The sequence below is a fragment of the Phalangium opilio genome, unplaced genomic scaffold (genome assembly GCF_054372755.1).
Source record: "Phalangium opilio isolate 3A_F unplaced genomic scaffold, DU_Popi_V2 ptg000031l_1, whole genome shotgun sequence".
Classification (NCBI taxonomy): Eukaryota; Metazoa; Arthropoda; class Arachnida; order Opiliones; family Phalangiidae; genus Phalangium; species Phalangium opilio.
The window spans coordinates 7123597-7139653 of NW_028324158.1; the positions used below are offsets into that span (position 1 = coordinate 7123597).

General features: G+C 37.6%; 1 long non-coding RNA gene across 1 annotated transcript in view; it reads left to right on the forward strand.

The window, feature by feature from the left end:
• The window catches only part of LOC149690343 (uncharacterized), a 94939-nt gene that overhangs the window by 18411 nt on the left and 60471 nt on the right, over positions 1-16057 (forward strand). Inside the window, exon 2 of the long non-coding RNA XR_016383698.1 lies at positions 6418-6560. This is a non-coding gene — a long non-coding RNA (uncharacterized LOC149690343). The remainder of the gene's footprint in view (positions 1-6417; positions 6561-16057) is intronic.

Genomic DNA, 16057 nt, shown 5'->3' on the forward strand with positions numbered 1-16057 from the left:
AATAGAGAAGCGATCGAGCCACGCCTAAGGGATTGCCATAGACTCTGGGCAATCCCTAGAAATTGCTCTCAATCTTATGCCTTTGTCTTTGCATGCATGCATGTCTCTCAGGCGTCATCAACATCATACGCCCATGCACCAACTTCTCTCGCGCGACCACCACGTCATATATAAAAGCCCAGGGATTTACTCTCATCAGTGTAACTCCCGTTATACGAGCTGGATTAACCCCAACGATTAACTCCCAAAGATATTTTCATGCATACGTTCATAAGATATCTTCCATAAGTTTGTTAATCTCTGGTTACAAACTGGAGCTTGTCATGAAGTGACGTATTGGTCATAGATTCGAGGTAAAGCGACGACGCCTGGTGAGGCGCTGTCAAAGGCTTAGTACAACAGACTAAATAGGAAGATGGAAGTCCTGCAAAATTAACCACCGAGTGTAGGACTTCAATTCTCGCTTCATTCGTTCTCGAAGTAGCTCGAGCTGTAAGTCTCTAGCATTACGAAGTATAAGTAGTGTTATACTTATGCAACATATCTTATAAACTTATGATACTATGAATATGCCCAGGATCAATTCACAGATTATTGAATCATTCTTAACTGAGCTGTCTTTTATAATTTAATTATTTGCGAAGTTTACTCACGCACTTATACTGATCACTGTATCTTCTGAAGTTTTGAACCCCATGGCATGTATGTAGGACCAGGAATGCATAAAGCTAATAGGAATTATTTTGCCCCATATATCCGTTATTAATCTATTAATACTCCTTAAATATTGCTCCGTGGTGCATGGCAGATTGCTTTCTATCAGCATCAATCTCAAAAACATTTTTCCTCGTGGAGATAAGAGTAAAACATTGATTCCGAACCTACATATTTTTCCCTTATATATGTTAACCACAAATAATGATAACAATACAACTTATTTTCACTTCCATCTATCACAATTTTATAACAATTTATACCTTTGTCTCGTCTCTCTGTCCATAGCGAAATGACACCAAGATTTATATAAGCCCAATTGAATTTAAATTGACCATTAACTAGTATACTATTAAGACTCACTATTTCTCCAACCACCTTATCGATAAGTCGACATAAAACGTCCTGGCATCCCTTTTAAAGGGACAGTGAAGGATTGAATCGAGTTGATTGTGTCTACGTTAGAAAACTCAATATCCTGTTACTTTGCCAGGGCTAAGCGCATAATAATGCGTTTGATTTGGAAACAAATGTTTTTCCAGGGAGAAAAGAGGTAAGATGGAGTGGAAATGATGATGGGCTACCTGCGGCATGCAATGAAAGTCTCCCAGTGTACCTTGTGCACGTCCCTACCCTTCAGTAGGCGATTGTTAAGTGCTACCGAGAACTGCCATTGTATTTGTATTAGAACTAGTACCTTCTTTTTTAAGACACAGGGGCCATCCTTTAAATTTTCGTACCGTACGACCCTACCGAAACGCTGAGCATTCTGGGATTGCTTCGTTGATGAGGTACAGACTACAACCAAGAAGTGATATGTAGTTTTCTAGGGAGAAGGTATAAGATGCCTAAGTCCCAGTCCCCCTTTCAAAACACAAGGGGGGACGTAAAAGGAGGCCAGGCTATTTCGCCTCTCCTCAGTCGGAAAATACCCAATTTTCGTCATTCGCGTCGCGCTGACTGAGTTTTCAAGAACCAATGAGATGTTGGTTGTAATTTAGAGGCGAGGACTAACCCCGGACCTACGTTTGGACTGCAGATAAAGCTGGAAATGAGGCAAATTTATACTTTCTCCCTAATAAACTAGATATCACTTCTTCCTACAACGTTATAGGTATGGAGGTTTCTACTCCATCCCTCTCTGCTTCAAGGTTGTTTCACTTTTCGCGTTTCGTTCTATGGTTGGCTGATATACTTCGGCCAATTAGACAGCCCCTTTTATTTTGCGGGAAATTAGTATAAAAAAACGCAGCAAAATCGTCAAATTTCAGGACTAATCAGCGACTTAAAAATTATTAAAAATCAAGTCAAATGCTATTGGTTGAGCATGGCAGTTTTAAAGCGGATAGAATCAACTTTTTCGAATCCTTCACGCTCCCTTTAAAATGAATCAAGTCCAACAAGAGCATTATATACATCATGTATACTATACTTTCACTTATCTCCAATTTCCTCGCACACTAATCCCAAAATGTTCGATCACCAGTCTGGATCATGGTGACCCTTTCCACGTCCTTCATTTTTCATATGCGGGATATTTTAGGGTAGATTTTAAATCGACATCCTATGGTGGATGATTTTATAATACTTTTTTATATCATATTCTTATATCATCATTTAATAGCCAAGTTCAAGTATCTTTCGTATTGAAAAGAGATTAAAGATAAGACAGTTTAGCGTTGAATTTATGGGAATTTCACTTCTTGTTTTGGAGAGAGAGATAGAGAGAGAGAGAGAGAGAGATGGTTCTATATGTAAGACTTGATCCCATAATGATTGGATAGCGGAGTTTTTACACGTGGTTCTAGGATCAAACTGGGATTATCCCCGAAATTGGGGAACGTTTTTTTGATGGGATTAAATTGGTCTGAGGGGAAATGGAATTATCTGTTGAAAATTCTGCGGTGGACGAGGAAAGTGAAGACACGTTTTTACAGTCATAATAATTATATTATAAAGTGCACGTTTTACGAATTTTTGTGATCGATTAAGGTATGTATTTATTGTACAGGGTGTTTCTGATAAGTTTGGAATTATAAATTTAGGGGGATGTTCTTTGTGCGGTTTTGAGTCGAAAATGTGATTTCGATTATATTTTACCATAAGGGTCACTGTTTTCAGGTTAAGATTTGGAGTATTTTAGGGATGACCCTCTAAATTTAATTAAGAAACTGATTTAGATAATGATTTCTAATTTCATTAAGGGGACATCCCTAAAACAATCAAATCATAACTCGAAAACGGTGACCCTTAATTGTGGCAAAATAGAGATAGAAGTTACATTTTCGACTCAAGTTCGCCCAAAGAACATCCCCCATGGCAGACTTATCAAATAACCATCCTTTATATCATATATTGCATATCATAGTTGATATTGTGCATATTTTAAGTTTATGAAAATCCTATATATTTGACTATGAGTGAACATATACAGGGTGTTTGTGAAAGGTCCATCAATAATGAAAGGGCGTATTTATTGGGCCATTTTGAGTCGAAAATGTTCTATGACATTTTTCCGTCCGGGCCACTGTTTTCAAGTTATGATTGGAGTAATTTACGGATGACCCCCTTGAATTTAATTAAGAACTTGAAAGACAGCGTTAATTTAATTAAGGGGTCATCCCTAAAATATTCTAATCATAACTCGAAAAACGTGGCTCGGACGGCAAAATGTCATAGAACATTTTCGACTCAAAATGGCCCAATAATTACGCCCTTCCATTATTGATGGACTTTTCACAAACACCCTGTATATGAGGTGTTAATGACCGAAATTGAAAATGGTATAATTTACCGATTCGAAATTAACCGTTTTGCCCGTAATATATAATGATTTAGCTACAATTTCCCAAATGATTCAAAGCATCCCAGATATTGCTTAAAAATCACTGAAATGATTGTACGCTTTTTGTAAATGCAGAATAATTTATATTAATAAGAGAAAAGAATTAAAGAGTAAGTAATTAAATACCATGCACGAGCTGAGGTCTTTTGTCATCACTTAAGATTTTATAAAGAAAAATTAGTATTTTGTATATTTTCTCGTATAATTAAGGAAATGATTTGCTCTTCCATGAGCTCCAAAGGTATTTTTAATTAACCATGTCGGTATAATTTACCGTAATTAAATTGAGGATAATTTAGCAAATGCCAGTGTAAAATTCTGCAAATTTATCGCGTTACTCCGTTTATATCTAACTGGTAAATAAGAATATTATGGAGTACTAACTATAACTTAATTATTTTAACTATAACTATAGCAAAGGTAATTAGTTAATTACGGTCATTCAACACCTGTATCTCTGTCCGGATTTTCAGTTGAACGTTAGAGAAAGCACCCGTGATTATTGCATAAATATACAATTCAAAAACAGTTCAAAACTTACAAAATGCTGGTAACCCTGCCGGTGACAGAGGATAATCCGGAAATCCCCTATAGAGTAGACTCGGATCGGCTCCGAAGAGTCCGGAAGGCGGAAGGAAATGCCGGAAGAGTGGCGGTACATTAGCCAATCTGGCGGCCACCGCCGCTGCCGTCGTTTCCGAACTGGTATCCCCCGTTGAAGTCGACTTTGCCGCCGAACCGGGTCGGCACGAGTCCGAAGACTCTTCCACCGACGTTCCGTTAGTCACCGTTAAGGGATGATGCCCGGATGAAGTCGAGGAAAGCGGCGACAAATGTTCCGAGGAACCCGTTGTTGTCCCCTTAACGTCATCGGGTGACGGTGTCCCGCGATGCATGTTATTATTATTACCCGTAGATAGTCCTCCGAGACTCGGAAGTTTCGGCATGTACGGTAAGAAAGGGTTATTCGGGTTATCGGGCGGAAATTCGAACAAATTCGACGGGAAGATGTTTGGCATTGAAGCCGGATGAACCGGGGTAAATGCGGAACTACGGGAACTAGGTGTTTTATTGTTTAAATTTTTCCAATTCTTTTTAGTATTATTTAATTCCAAATCGGGAGTCTTAATCGGGGTAACCGAACGGTTAGATTGTCCGATTTCCATTATAGGGTTGACACTTAACGCGTTTGACTATGTTAATCTTTATACAAGAGTTAAACGCGTTGCCATTACACGGTATCACAAATATCACCTTCCGGACCCAAGTTCATTTAGGTCTTATTGGATTAAAAGTTGGATTTGGTTTCATCTCGAAAAATTTGTTTTAAGCTGCTCGGTTTGGTAAAGGGAAGATATACGGTACCGACTTTGGGTTTCGGCGGGCGGTTTTTGGGGTTGTTTCTCATTGGTTGTACGGACGGCTCGTGCCAAGTCACGTGAGCGTTTTGTTCCGTTAACTTTTGTCTATAGATCTCTCGCGCTCGCTCCCTCTCTCTCTATCTTTTGGGTGCCTTCGGTTCCCTGTCCGCGCCGGACCCTATATAACTGAGACGCAGGTGATACCGAATTATCATGGAAGGGGGGGGGAATTATGGACCGGTAGGAGATGTGGTTGGCTTTTAAAGGGATAATGTATTGTCTTTGTATAACAGTTGTCGTGTTTTACTCGATCGCTCCATGTTTTAGAGCTTTGTTTTTGAAATTATATATGTACATTGAATACGGATTACGGTCAATTATACATGTACATTGAATACGGATTACGGTCAATTATACATGTACATTGAATACGGATTACGGTCAATTATACATGTACATTGAATACGGATTACGGTCAATTATACATGTACATTGAATACGGATTACGGTCAATTATACATGTACATTGAATACGGATTACGGTCAATTATACATGTACATTGAATACGGATTACGGTCAATTATACATGTACATTGAATACGGATTACGGTCAATTATACATGTACATTGAATACGGATTACGGTCAATTATACATGTACATTGAATACGGATTACGGTCAATTATACATGTACATTGAATACGGATTACGGTCAATTATACATGTACATTGAATACGGATTACGGTCAATTATACATGTACATTGAATACAGATTACGGTTAATCATTTTAGTTGCGTTGTCAAGGGCATGCACGGCTTCTAAAGATTACGCGTAATCATTTTAATGCAGGCAATGGTATAGTCATCTACGACGATTTGTTGAGTAACTGTCCCCTTGATCTATACAGGGTGGAAGCCTTCGCCAACGACTAGCCTATAGATGCTTCTCTTAACGCGTTGCTGACATAATTTATACTTGGCTTGCAGGCGGTAGTAATTAAATTAGTATCAATTTATCTTTAATTGAAGAAACCAAGTAATTAAGTCACTGACCTTTCGAAGTACGCTTTTTTATAACCCATTACCTTAAATGTTGTAAATTCTGTCCGTTGACAATGGTACATTTCCTGTCATCGGTGACCAATAGGTGACCGGTGACTTTGTTCTATTTGATTTGTGCAGTTCATTGATGTAACTAAGAGGGAAAGACGTGGGGGTAAAACTTTGCCTTCCATCTCGCTATTTGGCGCCTGCGCTGTAGTCTTTTTGTATCATGAGAGTGCGCAGAGACGGGTGGAAATGTATCAACCCCCTTGTACATCCCGATAATGAGGGTTGCCTAGCCCACTTTTTTACCTTAATTCCATGCAGCCAATGTTGACCTTTTCATTTTATTGCCCCTTTAAGTGTATTTATTTGTTGTTTTGCCAAGTAACCTATTCTACAACCATTATCTTTAAAAGCGAATAATGCTAATCGATTATTATTTTTGTAGGTATTTTTTTTTTACCTTCCCGAACCGGAAGAGCTTTACCGGAAGTAAATCATGAGTATACGACCCTGGATTTAACTGGATGATATGGGTGGCGGTGCACCAGATTGTCTTTTTCTTTGTCGATGTTGTGTTCTACGAAATGAGTAAGTGATAAATTTTTAATTTCAACTATTATTGATTGTTACTTATATGGTTTGTGCATTGCGAAGTTAATGGTTATGTGATTTAATCTATAATCGGTTTTGAAATGGGACTTATTTATCTTTTTGCGTTCTACTTCCGGAAGGCCGCGGTTAGTTCCGGTTTTCTTATTGGACTATATATTCTTATTAGGGGGTATTATATTTAACTCTATAAAAGTATTGCGTCTATCGTATACTGTTTGAATTCGTAATGATTTCGTGTTTGAATCATTTATCGAATTTTGAAATTGTATTTGAATACATTGAGGTTGACTATATAGGTGTATGTTAGAGGAAGGGCTATATAATTCATGTTATTTACATATAGTGATTATTTCTGAACCAATATTAATTGATAATGTTGAATATTAGTTAAAGGGTTACTTCGGGATAGGGTTTTTCTTTTTTAAATCGAAAGTGCGTATAAAATAATCGAATTTATCAATTGGAACCATGTTTCTATTTACAATATTAAAGAAGATACGAGCAATTAAGTTTAGGCTTACACGTGAAGTTCTGGGGAGTAGCCGTATTGGATTGTATGAATTCGTCAGGTGGTACTAGTCGTCCAATAGGGGTACACCTCAGTGCTTCGTGGTTAAGCCTAACGTGTAGTGTCATCCATTACGGAAACTTAACTGCTTGTATCTTCTTTAATATTGTAGATAAAAATATGGTTCCAATTGATATATTCGATTATTTTGTTCGATCTTTCGATTTAAAAAGAAAAAATTATAGCCCAAAGTGTCCTTTTAAATCAGTATCATAAACGTTGATGACGATTTAACCTATAATGCTTAAAGTTACAAGCTTAACTTAAGCGCGAACCCATGCGATTTTGATTCTAAATGTATGACATTTTGACTTTGGAGTGTGTTATACCAAGAAGTGATATCTAGTTTATAAGGGAGAAGGTATAAGCTGCCTAAGTATTCGCGCGCCATAGTCCCAGTCCCCCTTTCAAAATACAAGGGGGCGTAAAAGAAGGCCTCTCCTCAATCGGAAAATACGTAATTTTAGTCATTCGCGTCGCGCTGACGTGAGTTTTCAAGAACCAATGAGATGCTGGTTGTAATTTAGAGGCGGGGATTAACTCCGGACCTACGTTTGGACTGGAGATAAAGCTGGAAATGTGGCGAATTTATACCTTCTCCCTAATAAACTAGATATCGCTTCTTGGTTATACAAATGACCCAATAAATTTTAGTAAGAAACTGAAAGATATTTCTATAATTTAATTAAGGGTCACGTCATTCAATAATGAACATTTTGACTCAAAATCTCTCGTAGAATCCACTGTACTTTAGAGCAATTAACCAATATATATGCCATCACAATATAATTAACGCAATTAAACCTTTAAAAACTTACAAAAATTAACATTTAATTATAAAATAAATAAATAACGAAAATAATTTTTTTATAAAAATAAAGTTAAACTCAACTATATGGGTGCGTCAAGTTACAATTTATATATCTTCTTCCGTAAATGATTACTTCCGTAAATCTTCTTCCCCTTTTAAAAGTTAAACATCATCCCATCCAACTCTTTCCCTCATATAAAATTAAATCAGTTAATCATAAAAAAAACTGAATCCGTTGCCTGACTGAGCTGAACTGCATGCTTCGTGCAGACAATTTTAAAAGCCCTAATTCAAATTCAAAACATTTATTTTAGTTTTAGTTTTTATGGCAGCCAGCGTAGAAACGTTTTTATGTTTCTTTTTTTTTTTGGAGGGGGGGGGGGGGATAACAACAGTAAGGTAAAAACAAGGTAGCTAATATAGGTAGCTAAGGTTTCGTTTACAACCAAAATTTAATTTAATACTTTATCATTCTGCTACCGCTGCAAGCCGGGGAAATTTGCGGTAGCGAAATTGCTCCGTACATCTTAACTGGAATCTCTCTCAATAAAAAAACAACCTCGCTCATCCTTCTATATAAAAAACTCCTCCCATTTAAAGGTGTAGTAGAACAACTGTTATTGAGATTTTGGATCAAAAAGTTTATACACGGTTTTGACTAAGTGCATGGGGTCTTGCCGTTTTTTCTGCAGTTTTGCCGGAACATTGGTACAGAGTTCGTACGAAACCTGGATAAGTCAGGGATTTGGAATATGGGAGAAAAATTTAGGGATTTAAATTTATTTTCCTAAAAAGTCAAAAAGTCAAGGATATCTCAGGGATTTCGTTTGGTATAGCAATGATAAATATGAGCCTAGGTGTAATTATGAAGTGGACTCTGGTAAATACTTTAAAATAGTCAGGGATATTGGCAAAATTTGGTCAGGGATAAGCTGGTTTTAAAAGTCAGGGATTTTCAATATAATTTTGTTTGAACCCTGTGGTAACAACTCGGAGCTGAAAACCTCCATACCTACAACGTTTCAGTCTGTACCCCTTTCTACGGAGTACGGAACGCCAACGAAGTCCTCCCAGCATCCTCAATGGGCGTTTCGGTCGAGGGAGTAGACGCTTTGGATCTCTGTGTACACCTGAGTTCGAAAGAGTTCAGCTTTGACGGTGCATTGAGTTCAAAGCCTTCGGAACTCGCAATTCAGTTTTGACAGTGCATTGAGTTCAAAGCCTTCGGAACTCACAATTCAGTTTTGACAGTGCATTGAGTTCAAAGCCTTCGGAACTCACAATTCAGTTTTGACAGTGCATTGAGTTCAAGACATATTGTACACCTGAGTTCTCAAGTGCCTACCCCCTCGGTTTCGGTAGGGTCGTACTGTACGGAAACGTCGAGGATGCCACCTTGTGTCTTTAAAAAGAAGCTAGTTCTCAAACAAATTCAATGGCGCTAAGCGGCAGCACTTCACAATCGCCTATACCGAAGGGTAGAAGCGTCTGCACGGTACACTGGAAAAAGCATCCCACCTATTTGCTATACTATTCCTTTAACTGGAATCTCTCTCTCAATATAGAAAAGCGCTCATCCAGGTATACGAAGCTCCTCCCACTTAAGGGATAGAGATGGGGATGAAGTACGTACGTCGTTTTAAGTCTCCTTCCTTCATGCATGCATGCAGAAGCCAAAAGCGCAAGCTTTTTTTTTATCTCATTTGATAACCTTTATATCTCTCCCGATAAAAACCCGATTAAGTATAGCGCTAAAAAGAGAGGATAACTTTTCCCCCTTTCCTTACCCCCCTCCCCTCCCCCAAACTAAACCACGTATACTGACTGGCTCCTCCTATTTTTGGACCCGGAAAAACGAATCAAAAACCTAATGGAGGCTTTAAAGCTCATTTGTCGTAACTCCCGGAAACTGTTGAGAGTTTGTGTTGTACATTTATTTTTTAAAAAGCCGCTTAGAAAAGGTGGAAGTGATACAGGGAATTTTTTGCGGTGATATAGAGAATCCGTTAAAGACCCTTGAATGTATGAATAAATATCTAAGTCTATTATAGGTTTGCCAATGAGGTGTCGGAATGTCTAATATAGAGCAGTGGCACTCCATGTTAAATACCCATAGAGCTTAATACAGTTCAAGGCAAGTAGGTGCCATTACTCTATTGCAGGGAAAATTTGAGGTCAGGGAACTGAAGCCCAATTCACGTGTTTTTATGCGAGTTTTTTTACTTGTATTGTTTCTCTTTATTGACAACATAAGCAAACTAGTGTTTATGGTGTTGTGATAAGAAATAGGTTATCACAAGTTATATTTTTCATCAATTTCATCCTATATTTTTCCACCAATTTCTCCCCATATTTTTCCACCAATTTCTCCCCATATTTTTCCACCAATTTCTCCCCATATTTTTCCACCAATTTCTCCCCATATTTTTCCACCAATTTATCCCCATATTTTTCCACCAATTTATCCCCATATTTTTACACCAATTTATCCCCATATTTTTACACCAATTTATCCCCATATTTTTCCACCAATTTATCCCCATATTTTTCCACCAATTTATCCCCATATTTTTCCACCAATTTATCCCCATATTTTTCCACCAATTTCTCCCCATATTTTTCCACCAATTTCTCCCCATATTTTTCCACCAATTTCTCCCCATATTTCTTCATCAATTTCTCCCTATATTTCTTCATCAATTTCTCCCTATATTTCTTCATCAATTTCTCCCTATATTTCTTCATCAATTTCTCCCTATATTTCTTCATCAATTTCTCCCTATATTTCTTCACCAAATTCTTCCTATATTTCTTCACCAAATTCTTCCTATATTTCTTCATCAATTTCTCCCTATATTTCTTCATCAATTTCTCCCTATATTTCTTCATCAATTTCTCCCTATATTTTTCAACCAATTTCTTCCTATATTTTTCCACCAATTTCTCGCTATATTTCTTCACCAACTTCTTCCTATATTTATATCCAAAGATAAATTTTCTATATTTCCTTTAAACGAATTTAAAATTTCCAGAGGTCGTGCACTCTGATCTAACTACATATCTCAATTTCCGTCCAATTTGATAACAACTGACTTGCGACTCTATCCCCCTTAACTGTCCTTTTTCTGATTGGGCAGAAAACTGGGGCCCTCTTAAAAAAAATGCCCACCCTCACTCGACTCCTTTCTCTCTTCAGTTGTTACGCTAGGGTGCCCAGATAGATCTAGCTAGCTATAGCTCGAAACGCGTGCGTGATTCCACGGGCTCTTTTTGCGCGTAGATGCGTCTCATCCACCAGCATGGGTATTTTCACATCTGTGCCGATTGAGGGTGGGAGGGGTCTACCAGCGTATGAAAACGTTTTGCCCAGGGTTAAAACCTTTCATAGTACTGTTACGGAGAATGAAGTCAATTATTCCAAGAATATTGACCTGTACTTGTGGGGTGGCGTAGCGGTTAGCGCTTTCGCCTAGCAGCAAGAGGACCCCTGGTTCGATCCCGGACTGTGACACCGGGTGAAAATCTGGGAACAAATTCTTCTGCGTAGAGTTTGCAAGTTTTCCTCCGCGGTATAACCCGGTTTCTCCTTTTCATTAAAACTTGCAGAGGTTAACGGTAATAGTTAGTATAGGGCGCTGTAGGTTAGCTGTGGCATAGGGGCTAGCCACCACCCCTCTATGCAATGTAAAGGGACCCACCTGTAAATAAGCCAAAAGGCTTAGTGTGGAAATCCCTTCATAGACAAAGCTTAGATTATTGTAATTATTATTAGTATTTATAGTACTTGGCAAAGGCACATCCGTCTTTGGGTGGCAGCTTGTCGTAATGTTTATATTGCTTTTTGGGCCGCCATTTCAAAAGATTGAGGCAAATTGAACCCGAAAACCCGTAAAGCCCGTCCATAGGTTATATTAAACCAGCGTGTGGAATTATCGGGTTGAAATGCGCAATTTGTTACAATTCTGGAGGCCATTTCATTCAAGATGGCGGCCAGGAGGGCCAGAAATTAAATCAAAAAAAAAATGAATAAAAAATAAAATAAAATTAGCTTAATTTTTCTCCGAGGTATCAAATATACTTTTATCGAAGATTGCGCCCGGTTCTATTATTTGCGGGAGATTTGAATCAATTCACGATGTTAGGTCGTATAAAAAAGAGAAGAGAAGAGGGTTGATATTGGGTAATACTGGAAATGGTCAATTTTGGGAGTTTTATATGGTGAGAATAGGTGGGAGGGGAGATTGTGTTATATAGCGTAAGAGCTAGCGGCCGAACAAGCCTCTGGAGTGATAAATGTAATAACTCTCGTTCAAACTAGATAGGTAATTGGCTCGAAAAAGCCTTACGAGTTACGACCATGTGTTTCTGCTTCTTTCTTCTTCTACTTGGGGGAAAGGGGGTCTGCATTTTGAAGGGAAGGTACATAAAGGTGCTGTTGTTTTTATTATTATTTTTTTTTTAATAGGGTTCGAATCCAAAGAAACTCAGCCCAATTTTATTGGTTTTTTTACCTAACACAAAAAAACGCATTACTAAAATCTTCAGCTTTGCTGAATTTAAAGGCAGGGAGCCCAGCGTCCCTATGGTTCCTATAAAATCCTATATTTTTGATCATGTCCTATATTGTCCTATAATTTCATGAAGGGTCCTATATTGTCCTATAATTTCATGAAGGGTCCTATATTGTCCTATAATTTCATGAAGGGTCCTATATTGTCCTATAATTTCATGAAGGGTCCTATATTGTCCTAGAATTTCATGAAGGGTCCTATATTGTCCTAGAATTTCATGAAGGGTCCTATATTGTCCTATAATTTCATGAAGGGTCCTATATTGTCCTATAATTTCATGAAGGGTCCCATATTGTCCTATAATTTCATGAAGGGTCCCATATTGTCCTAGAATTTCATGAAGGGTCCTATATTGTCCTAGAATTTCATGAAGGGTCCTATATTGTCCTAGAATTTCATGAAGGGTCCTATATTGTCCTAGAATTTCATGAAGGGTCCTATAATATCCTAGAATTTCATGAAGGGTCCTATAATATCCTAGAATTTCATGAAGGGTCCTATAATATCCTATCTTTTTGACTTAGTCGAATTTTTCTTATAGTTTTGCATCAAAATTTAGCTCTTTTTTCTCTATCCTTTGACTAGACACCGAAATCCTATAATTCACTAAAAACATTCCTATTTTTCCTTTAATTATTTGAAATTTTTGAATACTTTGGGTGCAAAAACACAAGTTAAGGGGCCCTTTTTGTTTGTCAACGTAACTAGTGCCGTTTCCCCCCTACATATTGGTTTAAAACTCTGTTAAAGTGTTGTAATTAGATGATCCACTCTTAATTTCGGTCTTAGGCTTCCGTAAAATAACTTTATTTAAATGTTACGCCTCTGGAAATGTATTTCGTACAGAAAACGTGTACTAAGGGACGAGCCGACATTTAGGCTGAAATGGTGCCGTGTATTTTCTACCAGCGCCTGTAGAATTGTTGTTCCTGCTGCACTTCAGTGTCCAGGGAGAAGCTAGCATACAGGCGCTGAAATATTTTTTATAAAGCCTTATAGGAAATATATTGTTAAGAAAATCTTTTTCATTTCTTCTCTAATGTAGTTATATATTAATGATAAAAAGGGGAAAGTTAATCAACGTATTAATTAAACATCAATATACAGGGTGTATCTGAAAGTTCTGTCAGAAATTAATTACGATGTTCTGTTTTGGGTGATTTTGACTTTAAAATTTTTTTTATAACGTTTGGCCATCCTGTCCACCGTTTTAAAGTTAATATTGGAGTATTTTAAGAATGACCCCTTAAATTTAATTAATTAAGAAACAATAATTAAAGACAATGATTTCTAATTTAATTAAGGGGTAATCCCTAAAACACTCCAATAGTCTAAATGTGTTAATAAATGGTTCTTTAGCTATCTGTTCTCCTTTTCAAAACATAATTTTTATTGCATCAAAGCGTTATTTATAAATGACCCCTGTTGGGGTGGGGGTCGAAAGAAGGGAACATACTAAGAAATGCGACGAGTAAAGGAAGCCGAGCATTTTTATATGGCTGTATATTGTAATAGAAGTGTAGGTATTATGCACTAACAAAAACTGTATAGCTCTCCCTTTCTCGACCGCCGAAAAGATGGTATTGTAATGGTTGAGCCTTTATCCCTGCTTACTAGAGTCCATACGATTAGGTTAAGGTGCTCTAGAGTTCTTTTTATTGTAAATACAAGGTGTTTTCTAGCTCTGGGTCGCCCTGGAGTTGCTCCATCGCGCTATAGCGAACGAGGAAGTCACGCTCTTTTCTTTAAAGGGGAGATTTAGCCCCGCTTTAGAGACAGCTCACGGTTTTCAACCATCCATCACACCGGATGCCGGACCGACTCCCAACGCAATGGTTCTTATCCGCGGGTTTTTTTAAGAAAGGGATCGGAAAGTTGCTAGTTTTTTGTTGTTTGTCTTTCGTGAAGATTTTACTTTAAAATAGATTTTCCAGTTCTTTATTATTTAAAGTCAAAATACATTTTTTTAATTATTAATTAAAGGGGTCGGAAAGTTGCTATTTTTTTGCGTGAATATTTTAGAATTGATAATTTAAAATAGATTTTTTTAGTATTTCTGTTTAAATTTAGTCAAAATACATTATTTTAATAATTAATTTTAGGATTTTTACTTTTTATCCGCATATATATGACAAGAGTTTTTAAGTATGTGATAACAGCGGAATGTTTGAAATTCAAGTGTATATCCAGCTAGCCATAATAGTGTATTGGAAATTCAATTTCAACTTGAATCGTACCCATCAAAAAAGTACACTTCTGCCATATAAAGGCTCATTAAAGTTGAAATTTTCTAAACAAGATGGGTAGGCTGATATATCTACTCCACCTAAGTGCCAATTTCCTTGTTTTTGGGACCAATGTTAGGGGACTGGTCCTCCGCGATTAAATGTTTTAGACACCATGTTCTTGGACACAAGCTGTATTAAACAATTCTCGCATGATGTGCTTGAAATCGGTAACTATTCGAGTCTGAAACGGCGAACTTTGGTTTTGTTTTGTTTGTGAAGCCATTTTCTGTACCACCATATTGCCTGGGCGATGAAATGGGCTAGTGACATCATGAGACCAATGGTCATTATGACCAGCAGAGACTTGAACTCGACCCAACCGAGTACAAATTCCTCTTCGCCGAATGTCGGTTGGAACTTGTACTTATCCAAATCAAAGATTTTTCCCTTGTGTTCGCCTTCTATGAATTTAATTTCTTGCAATTTGATTATTCTGCAATTAAAGACTTTATAATTGTAGGTGACGAAGTTTCAGCAAATTCACTCGCTTACTTTCTGTTGAGATATTCCTTGCAGACAGATGATATTTTGGGCGAGTGGATACATCCCAAGTTGGCGGGAAATAGTGGTGGGCCTTGGTTAATCACGTCATTTTCGTCCAGGCCAAGCAAATCCTTTGTTAGAAGTAGGACAGATTTGGTCACGAAAAAAGCGAAATGGTCCACTTCGATGTCTTCCAGGAATGTACTAAAGGTAGAAAATCCGCCAGAATCGTTCAAATACTTGAATAAGTAGCGCTCGTTCGGGTCCAGAGAGGTCTGCAAGTAATCGAAAGGACACGTTACGTTTTTCAACAGTGAACGTGACTGACCCTTAGCTTTGCTTGACCCAGCACGGTTATTCGTAGAAAGGTCCAATATACGACCTTAAAGAAATTGTAGCGATTGGAATTATCACCTTTAAATGGGTTTGGATGAAATTATTTTCAAACACAATGGGTGATATGACGTCCAAATTTGCGGTGACGTCTGCCACGGTGTCCATGGTATTGTAAGCAACACTGACGAATTGGCAATTGAGATAGGTTTGAATCATAACAATCAGCTGAAAAGCTCCCAGCAACCACGAACCGAAGAGGATTTTGTAGGGAAGAGATTTCCTTGGCTTAATTTCACCTGGTATAATTAAAGTAAATGGCTTCAGTCGTCGCAATTTTAAATATTGGATACCGCTACTTACCTTGTCTTAGCAGTACGGCGGCCATGTTAACAAATTCGCTATATTGCAGTTGAATG